This window comes from Podarcis pityusensis (genome assembly GCF_964106645.2).
Source record: "Podarcis pityusensis genome assembly, chromosome: 7".
NCBI lineage: Eukaryota > Metazoa > Chordata > Lepidosauria > Squamata > Lacertidae > Podarcis > Podarcis pityusensis.
In genome coordinates, this window is record NC_138031.1 from 31,503,332 (window position 1) to 31,521,258 (window position 17,927).

General features: G+C 38.4%; 1 protein-coding gene across 8 annotated transcripts in view; it reads right to left on the minus strand.

Moving 5' to 3' along the window:
* ZFHX4 (zinc finger homeobox 4) overlaps positions 1 to 17,927 on the minus strand; it is a 180,790-nt gene that overhangs the window by 92,624 nt on the left and 70,239 nt on the right. The gene's annotated exons all lie outside the window — the stretch shown is intronic.

The window sequence follows — 17,927 nt, forward strand, 5'->3', positions numbered from 1 at the left end:
ATAATATATATTGATGTGCCAGGACCCAAATTTAATCATCAAAATGTGCTAAAATAATATGAACAGTATGCAATATCTTCAACTATTAAAATATTTTTGCAAAACTAGAAAGCTGCCAGTTCAATATTTCAACAGATCACCAAAAAATGAAGAGGAAAAAGTCCAAAAACAATCCTGGTATATTTCAATTTCATCTAGTGTTATGGAGGTTATACTTCATTATAAATAGTGACTCGAACATAAATGTTTATACAAATTTTCCATAAATCTGCATGCATGGAATAAGCTTACATTTACTATAAACAAAAATGTTTCTCTTAATTATATGTTAGATACACTAAAATGTTAAGTAACTTAATTTGTAGTTTAACCTAATTCAAAACAGACTATGATGAGAAACTTTTAAATACAGTCATAGTGACCCACAACAAATTTCTGCTTTTAAAAAAATCTGTTTTCGCAAGCATTGCTGAGTCTGATTTCTGCCCACAGCGTGTAACAAGATCCTTTTCCATTCTGATTTTTTCAATGGAAAACCTTCACAACTTCCAAACATATTCTGTTACAGTAGTTGCTTTAAAAACAAAAAAAATCTGAATTATATTGAGGCACATCAAATGTATTCCAAAGGCACTGCAAATATATTCCAAAAATATGACTAATAACGTACCCAAAGGCAAACTTATACGTCTAGTAAACATTCTAGATACCTATTATCAGGTTGCAGGTGGCCCTTATTATACAGCCATACGTTACATTTTAGGTGTACTGCTCTAAAGTTGCTTTGGTCATTTTCCAAATAAAAAAGATGCTGATTTCCACTACTGCCCTTTTCAACTGAACTAAAAAAGGGAAATTAGCTGGTGGAATTTTCTAGTTTCCAAAGGGAAATGACCCATTGTTATTCTTGTAATCACCTTTTGTTCACTATTTGCCAGGTTTTTGGTAGCATTCTATGGAAAAGTCTTTTGTATATAAAAGTCCCATCTTTACTAGAACAGAATAAATATTGTAGCAAAACTGTAGACTAGGGGATCTCCCATGAAAAACAAAGACACTGGTAACTCGCCTTCATAATCATGGTACAGTGGTGCCCCGCAAGACGAATGCCTCGCAAGACGAAAAACCCGCTAGACGAAAGGGTTTTCCGTTTTTCGATGCGCTTTGCAGGACGAATTTCCCTATGGGCTTACTTTGCAAGACGAAAATGTCTTGCGAGTCTTGAGATTTTTTTCACTCCCCCCCCCTTTTTCTAAGCTGCTAAGGCGCTAATAGCCTTTTAGCCGCTAAGCCGCTAAGCCTTTAATAGCCGCTAAACCGCTAATAGCGCTAAGCCGCTAATAGGGTTGCTTCGCAAGACGAAAAAACCGCTAGACGAAGAGACTCACGGAACGGATTAATTTCATCTTGCGAGGCACCACTGTAAATACCAAGGATCTGTTACTTAGCAATTCCATCTTGTGCACAAGTTTCTTAAGGGTTTCTTTTATCTACATATTACTCAATACCAATGAACTCAGGGAAGGTTGCAGTAACAGACAGACAATCCAAGTTTACAAGCTGTCTAATGACTACAAAATGTTTGATAAAATGAAGTAGAAACAAAAATAATACTATTGTTTTTTCTTTCCACTTATTGAATGTATCTTCTGCACAGGAACAATGCTGCTCAGAATTCACACATTCTACATCTTAGAGCTAACTTAAGGTTTTGACGACTGGATTTTTTTTTATTTTTTTTTTACATATTGCACCGAAATATAGAATGATCTGCTTTATTATATAGAGGGGTGAAACCTGAATCTGTCTTATGTATGTGTTTTATAAGACCATTTATTAGCACATAATTTGTGTTATTTGTAGTATTCAGTCAACAATTAAACGCATCATCTTCAAAGATGTTCACGCTACTGCCAATCTAAACTGAACACTCCTGTTCATATGGTACACCTGGTTGAGAATCTTACATGGTAACTTAAACTGAATTTAAATTAATTAGAAGGGGGGGAGAGTAATTTGAAAGGATCCCCCTCCACTTTAACAAAGCAAGTACTGTCTAAAGCAGAATACTGTTTCTTATAACCTGGATGTGTGAAGAACAGCAGGTCTCTGCCATTCTCCCTGTCCAACAACTTCAAATTTTCATTTGAACTATTTCCCTGGAAAAAAAAAAAACTCTTTTGCCAGCCCATCTTCACTAATATTGTGTCTCTTAAAGCTTTCTGCCAATGTTCTACCCCTAAGTAAGTCAAGCATATCAAGTGTGTCTGCTATGCACAGGATAATGAACAATGCACAAAAACAAAAGTAACAGCAGGACTCCTATTATCTGATCTTCCATAAAACACAAAAAATGCCTTTTCTGGTACAGAGGAAGTGCCAGTAAGCCTGCAGGTGTGAGCCAGTTAAAAGAAAAGGCTTTGGCTAAATAGATTCTTTGACTGTCAGGGATTAGAGTCATGGCACCAGTGGTAACACACATCTTTTTCTTTAATTTACAAAATTTTCTCACGAGTTTGCAAGAGTTCACCCCATCAGGGGCTTTCTGAGACCATTGAAATGTCTTAAGTTTTAATTAAGTTGGAGTTGTCAGAAGAAAGCTTTTTTGGCACAGAGTCAGGGTCATTAATTACCGCTATCTTTGTTTCTTTCCAAAAAAAAGAATTCCACTGACTTGTGTTCCTTAAAGCATGCATTTTCTTTCTATCCTGAAGGCTTTATTCATTTTCAAGCAAGACTTGTTTAAGCAATTACTTCCCTCAATGTTATGGATAGCCTTCAATTTCAAAGTGTTCCTCACTACTGATTTGTGGTAGAGAATTAATAATTATTACATTTAGTGTGATATTCAAATTCTAGTTATGTAATTCACAACTTCACTATTTTATATATATATTTAATATATTCATACCCCACCTTTCATCCAGGGAACTCAAGGCAGCAAACACAATTTCTTCCTTTCAAGATTTTTGATAACTATTCAGCTACAGAAAGGGAGTAAACTATGAAGATTCATATTAATTGCCATGATTATTTACAATAAATGTTTTATTGCTGAAGGAGCTTGTTCTCTGTGGCGATCATTTTACACTGAAATTAATATACTTTCTGATTGCAAACTGTGCGCACACTAAATGATCACTAATTGAAAGCAGAGGGATAACTAAGATAAACTTTGAAAGTTGCTATCATGTCATAGCAGTTTGGTGTGATAAGAAAAGTCACTCCTTTGAGAGATGGATTCATATGGACATGCAATTGTGATAGCAGCTCTACTATCATGTAGAGATATAAAACAGATAATCTGCTATCCTTTGTACAGCAAACCTCTCTTTACATAGAAATATACAAGGCTTTGAATCACACTGCACTCTCTATAGAAAAGAATGGGAATGTAACTAAGAGGCTCTTACACGGAGAACATAGAGCTAATTTACAGTAGGCAGTAGGGATCATTCACATAGCAGATTAGTAGAATTGTCCTCTCTCAAGGTTCTTGCGTGCCTCCTAGTCATACAGAGACCATATTATCTGTTGACCTTTCACTCAATCGCTGTATGCACAGCTGGCCAATTTCCATGTATCTCAAGTATTCAACACTAAAAGTTACAGATATTCAAAACACATGTTCTGAGTTTTGGACAGATGAGCATATGATGGAGTAAGTAACTTTGCCAAAACTTTTATTATTTTACTTGATGGATTTGTAAACTGCCTATCAATATGAATTTTCAGGGTGCTTCACATAAAAGATGATAGATGATAGATAGATAGAATATATATATATATATATATATATATATATATATATATATAACAACAGGCACAATGGCACAGTGATTTTTTATTATTAATTTACAAAAAATGAACAGCAGCATAAAATTATCAAGCTAAAGAGGCTTGAGAAATATATTAGAATCATAGAATCATAGAGTTGGAAGAGACCACAAGGGCCATTGAGTCCAACCCCCTGCCAAGCAGGAAACACCATCAGAGCACTCCTGACATATGGTTGTCAAGCCTCTGCTTAAAGACCTCCAAAGAAGGAGACTCCACCACACTCCTTGGCAGCAAATTCCACTGTCGAACAGCTCTTACTGTCAGGAAGTTCTTCCTAATGTTTAGGTGGAATCTTCTTTCTTGTAGTTTGGATCCATTGCTCCGTATCCGCTTCTCTGGAGCAGCAGAAAACAACCTTTCTCCCTCCTCTATGTGACATCCTTTTATATATTTGAACATGGCTATCATATCACCCCTTAACCTCCTCTTCTCCAGGCTAAACATGCCCAGCTCCCTTAGCTGTTCCTCATAAGGCATCGTTTCCAGGCCTTTGACCATTTTGGTTGCCCTCCTCTGGACACGTTCCAGTTTGTCAGTATCCTTCTTGAACTGTGGTGCCCAGAACTGGACACAGTACTTCTGGTGAGGTCTGACCAGAGCAGAATATAGTGGCACTATTACTTCCCTTGATCTAGATGCTATACTCCTATTGATGAGGCCCAGAATTGCATTGGCTTTTTTAGCTGCCGCGTCACACTGTTGGCTCATGTCAAGTTTGTGGTCAACCAAGACTCCTAGATCCTTTTCACATGTACTGCTCTCAAGCCAGGTGTCACCCATCTTGTATTTGTGCCTCTCATTTTTAACATAACATAAGCATCAGGCAACATTTTTAACATTAACATTTTTAACATTAACATAAGCATCAGGCAAACCTCTCTAGTAAACCAAAATTAGATCTCTTCCTATTCTGCCTGATGTTTGTATACTTTGCATCGGATAACTGGGACACGTAGAGGAGTGGCCTCCAAAGATGATCTCAGTGCATGGGCAAGTTGATGTGGGAGCAGGCATTCTTTCAGGTACCTTGGTCCAAAGTGGTGGTCCTGAGTACTTTGATTTGTCTCATAAATGTTCTAGCAACTAGTGCAGTGCTGCTTTTTCAGCACCAGTGAGATGCGTTTGCAACAAGCAGCCCAGCTAGAAGCCTATGTTGCACTAAACAGTTTCTGAGTAACAATCTACTTTTCACCTCCTAGACACAGCTGGTCAATCACCCTTGGCTATTTGTTATAAGCCATGGTGCACGGCCATTGCTGTACCCCTTTATCCACATCCTCAGACTGCTGAAAAGGTATTCCTCCCACAAACCAAGATGGTGCTCTAGAAACATTACTTGTATGCAGAACTCATGCTGGTTAGGTTAAAGCAGATATGAACATGTCACAAAGTAAGCCTCCATTGGTTTCTTCACATCACCCTGTAACAGGCCTCACACCTCTTGAAAAACTCTGCCACACAGCATCCCATGGATGCAATGGAAGTGAACGATCATTCTTTGCTGGACAATGTCACAGACTATGCCTGATAATGTGTTCATACTTAAGATCAGTAGCATTCACACACAGTCTTCTGGCACCTCTATTCTATAGTCACCTCTCTGCCTGCTTCCATGGTCCAAGTTACCTAAAAAACCAAGGGACTGAGCAGTCTCTGTATTGTAGGGAAAGGGTGCTGAACACTGCTTAATGTGTCCACCCCTCACTCATAATGGCATCCCATAGAGAAATACAGTAGAACTTTAACAGGGATGCCAGTCATGTCATTAGGATGCTTCCCAATGGCATTCAGGAAACCTAAATAATTCACTAACCATGCAGAGGAAACTATTAAGTCTAAGTCTATTGCACTATTAAATGCAAGTCTAAGTCTTAGCAGAAAACGATTATAACACAGGAGACCAGAAAAGTTATCTAGAAGATGGCAAAGCAATGCAGGTCACTCCAGTTAGAGGAAGGACCAGAAAGGGATATTTAAGTGTCTGTCCTCCCTTCCCTTTCATGGCTAATCCAGTTCACACCCGCATCACTATACCCTATAACAGTAGTGCCTCCTTTCACTCCTCCTGCTCCCCGATTACTGTTTCAATTTGGTTTCAGGACAGGGACTGCTTTAGTCACATTGGTGGCTGCTAGATGCTAGGAGATGGACAAAGGAGAGGTTTTTGACATCATCAGGCATGACAGCTGTCTAGGTCACTTCTCATGTTTAAGAAGAAGTGACTCCATTAGCTCTTAAAAGAGTTCTGTTTTTCTTCTGAATCTTACCCATACACAAGGACTAAAATATTATTGTTTCTATTTTTGTTCTTTCTATAAAATGAACATTAGCTCTTCCTGTTATGCCTACTATTCCCACAAAAGTAAGCCTACAAATGTTTAAGCTGTATTACTTGTGAATAAACATCATTGAACTCAGTGGGACTTAATTCTACGTACACATGCAGAACTAAGCTGCAAAACATAACCTTGAACATTTTATATTTTGCATATTTATATTTTGTTATTTTCTAGGAAGGAAACAGTCATAACTGTGTAACATGAATAGAAAACATTTTCAGTGGTATGTTAGAATGACTAACCATGAACTAGCTTCTTCTCACAAGTAAGGTTCCAAGGTCTGAATTTCAGAATCATGCACCACTGCAGCCAGACTTACAAAATGTACCGTATTTTTTCATCTATAAGACGCCCCCATGTATAAAACGCCCCCTATTTTTGGACATTGTTTTTTAGGAAAAAAACCTAGTCTTATACACGGAAAAATACGGTAAGTTCATAAGATAAAGCATACACAATTGATTCAGAATTATTGTTGAGTAACATCCAGTCATTTCACTAGGGCTTAGGCAACTTTACAAAAGCCTCTTTGAAATTAATGGTGACTACAGTACACACCAACCGTATAAGACAGTTTAAAAGGCATCTGTTGTTTTAGGCCTCCCTGCCTAGTATTTCTGACAAGACCAATTTTTCCGCATTAAGAAATCCTTTTTAATATACATTTTTTGAAGTTAATACCTCATTTTTTATATTGTTGATATTACCAATGTTACACTGTGAAAGAATAATATTATTAATCACTCTTGAAACATTGCTTACCCTTTACAAATAAAAAAACCCTGCATCATGGAAACCTCCAAATTTCTAGAAAACTGAAAAGGGCTTAGACTAAGATATTTCTTCTGAACTGTTGTTTTCAGTTACAATATTGGCAAAATTGTGTGTGTGTTTGTGTGTGTGTGTCCCCCGAAACCCTCTCTTGGGTTTCTGACTTGGGGAATAGGCTATACCATTTTGAATTGCTCTGCCCACCAATTGGTTGCATTCAGACAGAGAGATTTTTTAGACGTTTTGCGGCTAGTACAAATTATTTTTCCCTTTCCAATCTCCCTTGTGGCTTTACTTAATTTCTCGCATTCAGTCATGGTACTTCACATAAAATGGGAGAGGTGGGGATTTAAAAACTATCCACTCACCACCATTTTATTTTAACTTGAAAAAGCTGAGAGTACCAGGAAAGTACATTAAACAGATGTGTAAACTTCAAAACTTGTAACTTAAAAAATATATATGCACACACCTATCTATTTTATGAGATGTACAACTTATTTCCAAGCTTCAAAATTCTGACAAAACCATGTTTGTCACTAGGTATACATACTTCTTGTGCATATTTAGAAGTCACAACAAATTCAGCTTTCCTAAATTCCCAGAATGTGTATACCTACATATTTATAACAAATAACAAAAGAAAGAAAAGAAAAAAAGAAATAGGTGCAGAAAATGGAGATATTAATATTAAACCTTTTAAAAAAGAAGCTCAGACAATTATAAGAAATATGATTGTATCAGCTCTTAAGGCTTCGTTGTCATACTCCAACAGAACAGACTTTAAGGTAACTGGTGCTCTGAGTCATAAGCTGTGTTCAGGCATTTATGTCTAACCATGGTTTGGTGTTGTGAGAACCAGCAGGTTTGCACACTCCCTCCTTTCTTGGCTTGAGGAGATCAGTAACTCATATCATTTGCGGTAAACTATAGCGTGCTTTTTCATCCAACCAGGCAAACTGGGATCTAATTATCAGTGTATGAAGGGAAGGAGATGGAAGGAGTGTGTGAGCTTAAGGCTCAGTCTCATAACAGCAATCCATGATAGCACCATGGTGTCAATTTACCCATATACGTAAGATACTGGAGGCCAATTGATTTTTTATTGTTTCCTATACCATCTGGACTAGCAGCAGATACCACCTTGCCAAAGCAGTGATGGTAGCTCTGAACAGCACAGAGAAGAAAGTCTTTATGAAGTACTCTGTGTGCAGTAATGGCTATATTGACAATCGTTCTGAAGGTTTGCAAAATAATTCTTCCCTGGTATATACATCTTTTTCTGCTAACATAGGCAGATACTTGCTAGGAAGTATAAAATAATGGATGATTTGATTTTTTTAAAATTGAATTTTCAATAAAACAAATGATATCTGGGGCTTTTTTAATATACTTCCCTTTACTAATATATCAATATTCATGGTTAGGTGATGCTATAATTGGTCCTGTATAAACAGCAGTTAAAGTATGTGTTTCCTCATAGCTTTCAACAAAAAAATCTGTTGCTGCAGTCTATTATTCAATACCCATTGGCTCCATTCACACATTATGGCAAGTCATAAACCATAAACAAACCTTAGCCTTCCATCATGGTTTCTTTGGACAGAAACAAACCACAGGCACTGATTCACACAACACAGTAAGCCAAGGCTTACTGCTCCTAACCTGAGAAAGGGCAGAGTGAAACAGTAGTGTGCACAAGCACGTAACTTGTTCATGGTAAGCCATAGTTTAAGGTTTACCGTGACATGCAAATGCATCCAGAGTCAAAATTTATGGCTGCCTTCTCATATATCAGAATGTAGTGTATTTGCTTCTGAGTCAAAGGGCTCATCCACACTTTTTCTTGACCCATGTTTTGATTAATTTCCCAAGATCTCATTGGTTTTGCAGCTGTCCCTTGCAAAAATCTGATCTTACCACTGAAATGAAGCTTGCTTATGCAAAATCTCTCTTCGGATTTTCCATGAATCTCATAAGATCTGATTCAGTGTGTAAAAACAAATTATATGCCTTGAACCAATACACTGGGTACTGGACTCCTCTTTCCCATTTCCCTGCATCAGTGCTTCACTTTTAAAATTATTTTGACTGTGTATTTTCCATCTTGTCAGATTCTTTAAAAGGGGGGGGGGAGAATAAGAATCAGCAAACATTGTCATCCCATCCACATCCAATAGTTTACATGCACCACGCTTTCATCACTGTAAAGTGACGTATAAACACAAAAAATTAAACTGGCCAGTGCTTTGACTATTTCGAAAAGTCCAAATTTTACCATACCCATTGAGGCAATCACGAATCTCCTACTACCCTTCTGAGAAAAACCCCACCCTCGCACTATATATAAGGCTCTGGTGACTTCTGTTTCAGTGTATCTGAAGAAGTGTGCATGCACCCAAAAGCTTATACCCAGAACAAACTTAGTTGGTCTCAAAGGTGCTACTGAAAATTTTTTCTATTTATTTCAACTGCGTCATACCAACATGGCTACCTACCTGAATCCAAAATTTGTGTCATTTTTTATGGCAGAATGAAATGAAAAGTAGGGTTCTTTTCTCTTGAGTAACTATTTTGAAGAATATGTCTTGTATTTCCTATTGCTGCTAGCAGATAATTTTCTGATGGCCAATTAATTTCAAGTCCCACTGCTGAGTTAGCCCAATACCATTAACTCAGTACAGCTTTACTCCAGAAGAGCAAGTGAAAGAAAAAGAGCCATTTGAGGACAACCTAGATATATATGATTACATGGGCTAAAGAGTCTATCTATGGTATAATAATTTAGCTTAAAGCTTGTGTAACCTTCAACTAGTCATAGTCCAGACACTGTGCTGGTCTTTGGATCAGAGGACCTATCTTTAAAAATGTTATACCAATGCCAAATGCTTGGGGGGGGGGGGGAATTAAGCAACCCTGGATATTTTATTGAAAGCAGGGTACAAATCCCACAAATAAAAAGCCTCTAACTGCACAAATAGACTTCTAAAATACCACTAGAAATCAAGGGAAACATCTAACATCAGCTCAAAGTGCAGCAAAAAATTTCAGTGCGGATAGCACCCACTCTTTCCCCCTCTAAGGTCAAAACAGAAAATGCCACAAGACTGCCTGCAATCCTATACACATTTAGCTGCTAATATACCCCGCAGAACTCGGAGCCTACTTCTGAGGAGATATGTATAAGATTGCACTAGTATATTAGGTAACTGAACTCTTGTGGTGACTTTTATTCCACATTAACAGTTACTGTACTGTTTCAGAAAACCCAGCACCTTAAGCTATGAGGAAATATTACCATTTATCCCCTTTTAAGTGAAGTGAAAAAAAGCTTTTCCCATTCACCTGTATCTCAATATGGGACAATATTTCCTTTTGTATTTTGAGTAGCTTGGTTAGTTCTGTGTGAAAAATACCAAAATATACATTGCATCACTAGTTTTTCTGACAGGCCATCATGAAAAGTCAGTATATCACACAAAGCCTATATATCTCGGGATGTGTGAGAATTAAAATCTTGTCTCTTCATGATAATTTTGCTCTTCAAACATTACACCAGTAAAATACATCAATTCATTCTTTTACCCTTCGGACAAGGATCATTCTGTTTCTGTGTTCCCTACAGTATTATCTACCACTTACAGGAAATAAATATTAGAAGCCAGAGTAGTATAGCAGCAGTTGTTGTCACACCGCAGCCAGGTGGTTTCACATCTGCTATAATCCTAGGTTTTGGTTAATATAAATTATTTCCTTTTGAATAAATTGTAAATTGACTGAGATCTGTAAATGAATGTACAACGTAAGGAGTCAATATCAACCCAAGGAATTACCAAGAATACACAAAACGACCAACCAACGTTTTCTAGATAGGAATCAGATACATGATTATTCCACAGCATGTTGAATATCTATATGCAATTTGTTGTCCACTATCACAATTGAATCCCCCCCCCCACAATTTTTTGGTAGCATTTAATTTTCATGCCATTGTTGTTGCTACATCTGTACTGCATTCCATTCTGCTTTGATCAATCCCAATTTGCTGTTTTCTGAATGTATTCTGTGATCATGTCTAACTATACCATATCATATGTTTCTGCTTTAGTTGGCGTTTAGCACAATCTCCACATATGACAGTCATGCCTTCCTTTTCCAGTCCTCTATATTGGATCCCTTTACTGCTTCCTCAAAATCCTTCATGTGCTGTAACATGTTCAAAATGTTCCAGACAATTTTAAATCTACTGACTCATTACACAATGTCATGCAACATTTCACTGGGATTTTTAAAAGGGGGGAATAATTAATAACTAATTAATTCATTGAGCTTTTTAGTAGTCTTCCAAAATAGTTTATACATGTTACTTAGTTCAATAATAATAATAATAATTTATTATTTATACCCACCCATCTGGCTGGGTTTCCCCGAGTGTTAAAAACAATACAGCATTAAATATTAAAAACTTCCCTAAACAGGGCTGCCTTCAGATGTCTTTTAAAAATAGGATAGCTGCTTATTTCCTTGACATCTGATGGGAGGGCGTTCCACAGGGTGGACACCACTACCAAGAAGGCCCTCTGTCTGGTTCCCTGTAACCTCACTTCTTGCAATGAGGGAACCACCAGAAGGCCCTTGGTGCTGGATCTCAGTGTCTGGGCTGAACGATAGGGGTGGAGACGCTCCTTCTGGTATACAGGACCAAGGCCGTTTAGGGCTTTAAAGGTCAGCACCAACACTTTGAATTGTGCTCAGAAACGTACTGGGAGCCAATGTGGATTTCTCTTCAAGCGGCATATTTATTGTTTTACTTAAAATTCACTATACTGCATATGATATGATATAAGCATTCTCACCCCAGTATCTAACAGAACTATAATGCATCCACAGCCTCCATGCTGGCACTGAGATTGCAAGAGCAGCTGAGTTCAAGAGGGACATAATGATCATATGTACACATAGTGGTGAAACATATTTGTTGCCATGTAATGTAAGAAGACCCTGAAATATGAATACAAGTGATATTGAATCATTGGAGCTTGGCGTTATGCTGTACAGAGGTTGAAAGCTCACAAATGCACTGTTCTTACACGAAAGAAAGTGATCATGTACTACTGGATGAAAATAAAGCTGAAAATAAGGCTGTCCAAAAAAAGGTATTTTGAAAGTCATGGACATCAGTCTAATAAATCTAAATTAGCCCATTAAGAACACCCCAAAATCAAAATTATTGTGTTGATCAACTATGGTCCCTTGAGCTCTCTGCTTTTCCAGGTGGCTGCAGTCAGATCTCTTGGAATAATGGAGTGCTCAAATCTCTGATAGTTAATTGTGCTGGATTACTGTTTGGCAACCAACCAACTTCTGGGCCTAGGGATAGATCATTTTATTTAATGGTTCATCCCAAGACTCCAAACAGCTTGCAAACTGGTCCATTTCTGCCAAGGAACAACAAGAAAAGCATGGAAGGAGGAAGATTATCACACCTGCAAGATACCTGTTAGACTGTTAGCTGAGTGATCATCTGAAAAATCAGGATGGTGGATGAGGATTTTTCTTTTTAAACTCTGGGCTGGATATTAAGTAGTAAGAGCTGTGCTCTAAAAAGTTTTAAAGTAACAACTAAACACAAAAGATCCAGTAAAAACAACCTGATGCCCTCCAGATGTTGAACTGCAGCTTCCATTTATTGGTTATAGTGCCAAGGACAGATGGGAGTTAGGATCCAACAATATCTGTAAGACATCAGGTTCCCCACTCCAGGTTTACCATTCTGATTTTCCGACATGTTTAAAACAATAAAACAAACATGTTTTATCATGTATAAATATTCCTCAGACATATCTCAGCAAAATAGCATTAGTCACTGTGCATAAATCAAGTACACAGCATTGCTCTTTATCTAAATTCAGAAGTGCAGTCTGCACGTACATCAGGTAGCTTTCCGGTAAAGAATATTATCTTCTATTGTCTCACAGTGAAGAAAAGGAGAGAAATACTTTGTTTTGCAAGTGTAAAGTCACACCCCAGTTGCACCTGTTCCCACCGTCAAACCCACAAGTAACTATAACAGGGAGGAAACTCCTACTCTCTAGAAATTGCTAACAATTCATTTATTCTATATATTTTTAAACTTTTATTCTTGATGGCTTTCATACAGACATCAGAGCCAGGCTGTAGAATGAACATTCTGAAGGCTAGAAGTTTATATAAGAAAATATGTACTCCTCCAGCAATTTAATAAACCACCACCACCACCACTTACTTGTGGGCACATTAGAAGACATTTGAAACCATGAGTTGTTCTTCTGCAAGCTGGAAGTTCCCCACTGTCCCTCCCTCCCACCTCTCTCACACACCACTCACAACTATTCTCTGGAGCAGCACCTCCTTCTCGTGGCTGGTAAAGGGACACCCATGCTCATGTGCCTCCCCTGGGCCGGCTGAGAGGGAGGGGAAGGCCGCTGCCACTGCCCACTGAGGAGGGAGGAAGAGGAAGGTGGGAAAGCACTGCCAGAGCTATGTATGTTGCCCAGAAGGCTTTACTACAAGGACAGGAGGGAGAGGCAACACACTGGCACTCCTGGCTTCACACTTCTCTGCCTTATCTCTGCTTCCAGGTTGGGGCTAGTTTGCAAGGAGAGACTCCCTTGATTAGATGCTGGCCAGCAAAGGGACTGACCACTGGGGAGCACAACACTTGCCCCACCATGGGTGCTGGCAACCCACGCTATGCCTCTGCTCCCAAGCTATCACCTGTGACTGGCTGGTAGATGCCCAGGTTGTTGTTTTTATAGAGTCTGCATGCCTGACGTTTGCCCATTCCTGCTTAGAGATCACTGGGGAAGTTTGGCTAATGCCCTAAGAAAAAAGAGTTTCAGATTTTCCATTTACCATGTCGCCATCCAACCATCAATTCTACTATCTTCTGGTACTAGTTGCAGCCAGGGGAAAAAACAGGAAATGGTCATAAATTCGCTTTATTCTGTGAGACAGGTCAGTGTTGAGTGGCCTAGTTGCATCTGTTCCAGTTATAAAAACTTTTGTTGCTACATTTTTATGAGCTTAGCTGACAGAGGCACAAAGCCAACAAATACTATGATGAGAAACAACAACACTTTGGGGAACCACTCCTTAATTCTGTTCATCTGACTTCCGCAAATAGTCATGAAAATAATCACTGGACTGTTTTTAAAAAACAAACAAACAAACCCTACAATCTTTATGCTGGCTTGATTGGTAATTTTTTTTTTTAAGGGGTAGAAAAGACAGGGGTTAGAGCATCTTATCTAAGTGCAAATGTGGAAATTCTCCTTGGATTGTAAAAGTCCCCAGGGGAAGGCTTTCTGATACCGCAAGCATTCAAGACACCAATCTTGGTTAATCACTAACAGGTTAACATCTCTGAAAGTAATACTGTCTAACAAGAGAGGAATGTACAGTCTGGTTCTCATAAAATTTCAGACCTAGGACAAAACAGAGGAATCTGGTAGGACTACTACTTTCAAAAATATTAATTAATAACACATTATCAGTCTGATAAAAAATATGGCCTGCCATTATCTGCTTTCCAGACATACAATGAGACTTAGAAGGTTTATAAATGGCTCTTACCATTATAAAAAATACACATCATTCTATACTCAGGTGTCTGAATAAAAGTTGGGAAAGTAGAAGCAGCAATTTCAAAATTAAATACATTGCCAAAACAAAGGACAAGGTCCCGGGAAGTACAAGAAACAACAGACAAGGTTACAGGAACCTTATATATATTACATTATTCAAAGCAAAGACAAGGCTGCCATTTTTAAGTATAGAAATTCACTGGACATATTGAAAACATAGATCAGTTTGTGTTGTGGTGGCTCAGAGATATGTTCTTTTAAGTGTGTGCTTGAATGGGCTATGATCAGACACGTTTCCATTAATTTCAGTGCTTTTCAGGTCACAGAGAAATGTGTGCAGACACAGTGCTTGAAATATTCTGGAACACCAACTTTGCCCTGAGTTTTATTAATATTTAGAGCAGAGGTAGGCAAACTAAGGCCCAGGGGCTAGATCCGGCCCAATCACCTTCTAAATGTGGCCTGTGGACGGTCCGGGAATCAGAGTGTTTTTACATAAGTAGAATGTGTCTTTTTATGTAAAATGCATCTCTGGGTTATTTGTGGGGCATAGGAATTTGTTCATTACCCCCCCCCCAAAAAAAAATATATAGTCCAGCCCACCACATGGTCTGAGGGACAGTGGACCGGCCTACGGCTGAGAAAGGTAGCTGACCCCTGATTTAGAGAATGCTATTTAACTAACTACAATCAGTCTATTTTTTGTTTCTACAAAATTAGGACCTTTGTTTATCTGAGACATCTGCAATCACTAACCACTCCTTGAAAATTAATATTGGGCTGTAGTATTGCCTCGTAATAATCAGGCCTGCAAGTAGCTGCTCAACTGGAAATGCAATGATGTGTAGATGAAAATAAACCAATACTCTAGTGGGACACTGCTGCATAGCATGCTCTGCTTGACATTGGGCACAAGGATGCTCAACTCAGCACCGACATTCAGTGGAGCAAGGAGGGCTGAATACACTGCTAGCAGGGAGGTAAACTTCTGAATTATCTCCATATTTGAAATCAAGGAGAGCTAGCATATCTAAGGTTGGAAAGGAGACCCTCATACGAGCTTTTTCCAGTCCAGCCTTAGAGCTCAAAGCCAGGAGAAGAGGGACAGGCTCAGCCTAGCACATGATTGTTTCATTGTTTTCTTCCAACCTGAAAGCAGAAGCAGATAGGTCAAAAGATGGAAAGGAGAGCATCCTTGTGCCCAGTGTCAAAAGCACAACTCTAAATATGAAGCAAAGTGCTGCTTCGTTTTATCATGTCAACCAGCAGAAGGAAGACAAAAAAGGAATAGAAATCTGCAATGCCCATTCATCACAAGGACATGGCCAGGAAGGAACATTCAAGAAGTGTCAACAAAGCAGAAGATCCATATCACAGCAATTTCTAGAACCTTCCACCCTGTGCCTCCCTGCTACAGATTCCAGATATTTTGAATCACAGTGCACTACATAGTAGTGAAAGTCCAGGAAGAAATTTGGCTGGAAAAATAATGCAAATTTGGGGGGCCATCTTTGCTCCAGCACTAAGATACAAACAGCTGCTTAATCAACATATTTTTAAAAAGCCAACACGGTTAAATTCCAATATTATGTCCAGTGATACTGCTAACAAAAAATGAAAGGTGTAATCCACAAAATAGTAGTGTCCAGAGGCAAGAATTCAATTGTTGGTTTCACTGTGAGATTTTAATACAATTTGTTTTGAAGGATAACTTTATACTATCTTTTTATTTTTATTTTAAAAGTTTCTGGTTTTACTTTTTCAAAGCAATATGTCGTCAAATGAATTCCTGAGGGTGTTATTTTATTTTTTTATTTGAAGGGGGGTTATAAAACTTTAAAAAGGCTGATTTATTTTAGACCATTTTAAACACATACCAACCTTACTTGGACCTAGGCCAGACAAAAAATTCCATCTGAACTGACACCCTACAAACACATGTTACCAGTAACCACTATTGAGCTTAAAGAAATAAATGAAATACTATACCTTTAGCAATGCAGCACTTGGCACTTTGTCAAGGATTCATAGGAGAAAGGTATGTCTCCTATTCTATACTGTGCTCTGGCCTATGCAATAAATATTTTCTCTATCTACAGAAACTAAGTTTCCATTACAATTTTAAAAAATAAATTATAAGCTATTTTACAAAAGTCACCCATAATCCTAGAGCAAAATAAAGATCACAGTGATTGCTCTTCTGAACATGCACTATATTTAAAAGTATGTATTTGTGTGTGTTAGTGTGTATACATTGATGCAGGGGCAGGATTAAGTAACAACATGATTTCTTGAAGTGTATTCATAAATAAATAGAATGATCTAGTGAGATCCAGAAAATAGCTAAGATTTCGGAACCACTGTGATTCAGTATGTATGATGGGCAGCCATCACACCATGTCTACCACCAAGATAGCACAGTCATGATCCTATTCTGAACCAGCAGCAGGGCAACAATTCAAATAGCTGCAAAACAAAACAAATGTAGCAACAATGACAGCTACACCCATAGTATCTCTGGAAAATCCACTAGCAACCACCAATTAGGTGGTTGCAACTTTTGACATCCCCATATTACCAACACCAATGCACAGAAGACACCAATCAATCAGGCCAATCGCAAAACAAAAAAATCTAAACATGAACTAACCACTTCAATATACACATCCCCTCTGCCCACAATTCATAAGGTACAATGGCACTGCACATAGGAGGCCTCCACAAAGAACCAAGAGATGTCAAAAGGGAAGGGAAGGTAACAGAACAGAGAACAGTGGTCAGACTGTGTGACCAAGATCTGGGAGACCAGGATTCAAATCCTCACTTGATCATGATACTGACCTTGGGCCAGTCACTGTCTCTTAGCCTAACCTATCTCATAGGACTGTTGTGGGGATTAAATGAGGAGGAGAACCATGCCTACCAAATTGAGCTCTTTGAAGAAAAAAGTGGGATAGAAATGCAATAAAATAAAGATATGAGTCCAGCTATGACCATATGCAGACAAATGCTATAACACTGCAGGCAACGTGTGTGCAATACATTCTTTTGTAGGGTGAGGGATGGAGGTTACCAGCCCATGGAACTGAAGCAATCACAGCAAGCTTACAGTGGTCAGCGTTATGAGCTTCCCAAACACAAACCATCTTTTTGAGTAACAATAAATTCAGATGAATAAAGGTAGAAGCAGCAATCAGACCCCAAATCCGACTACAGAAACCAACATTCTAACCACACAGCCCAAAGTGCAGTTGGAAGACAGATCCATTATGAGGCATTTATAATGTCCCAGAGTTAAATCCATGATATTCCCCCTACAAGCATAGGAGTGCTCCCAGTCATAGTACTGAAG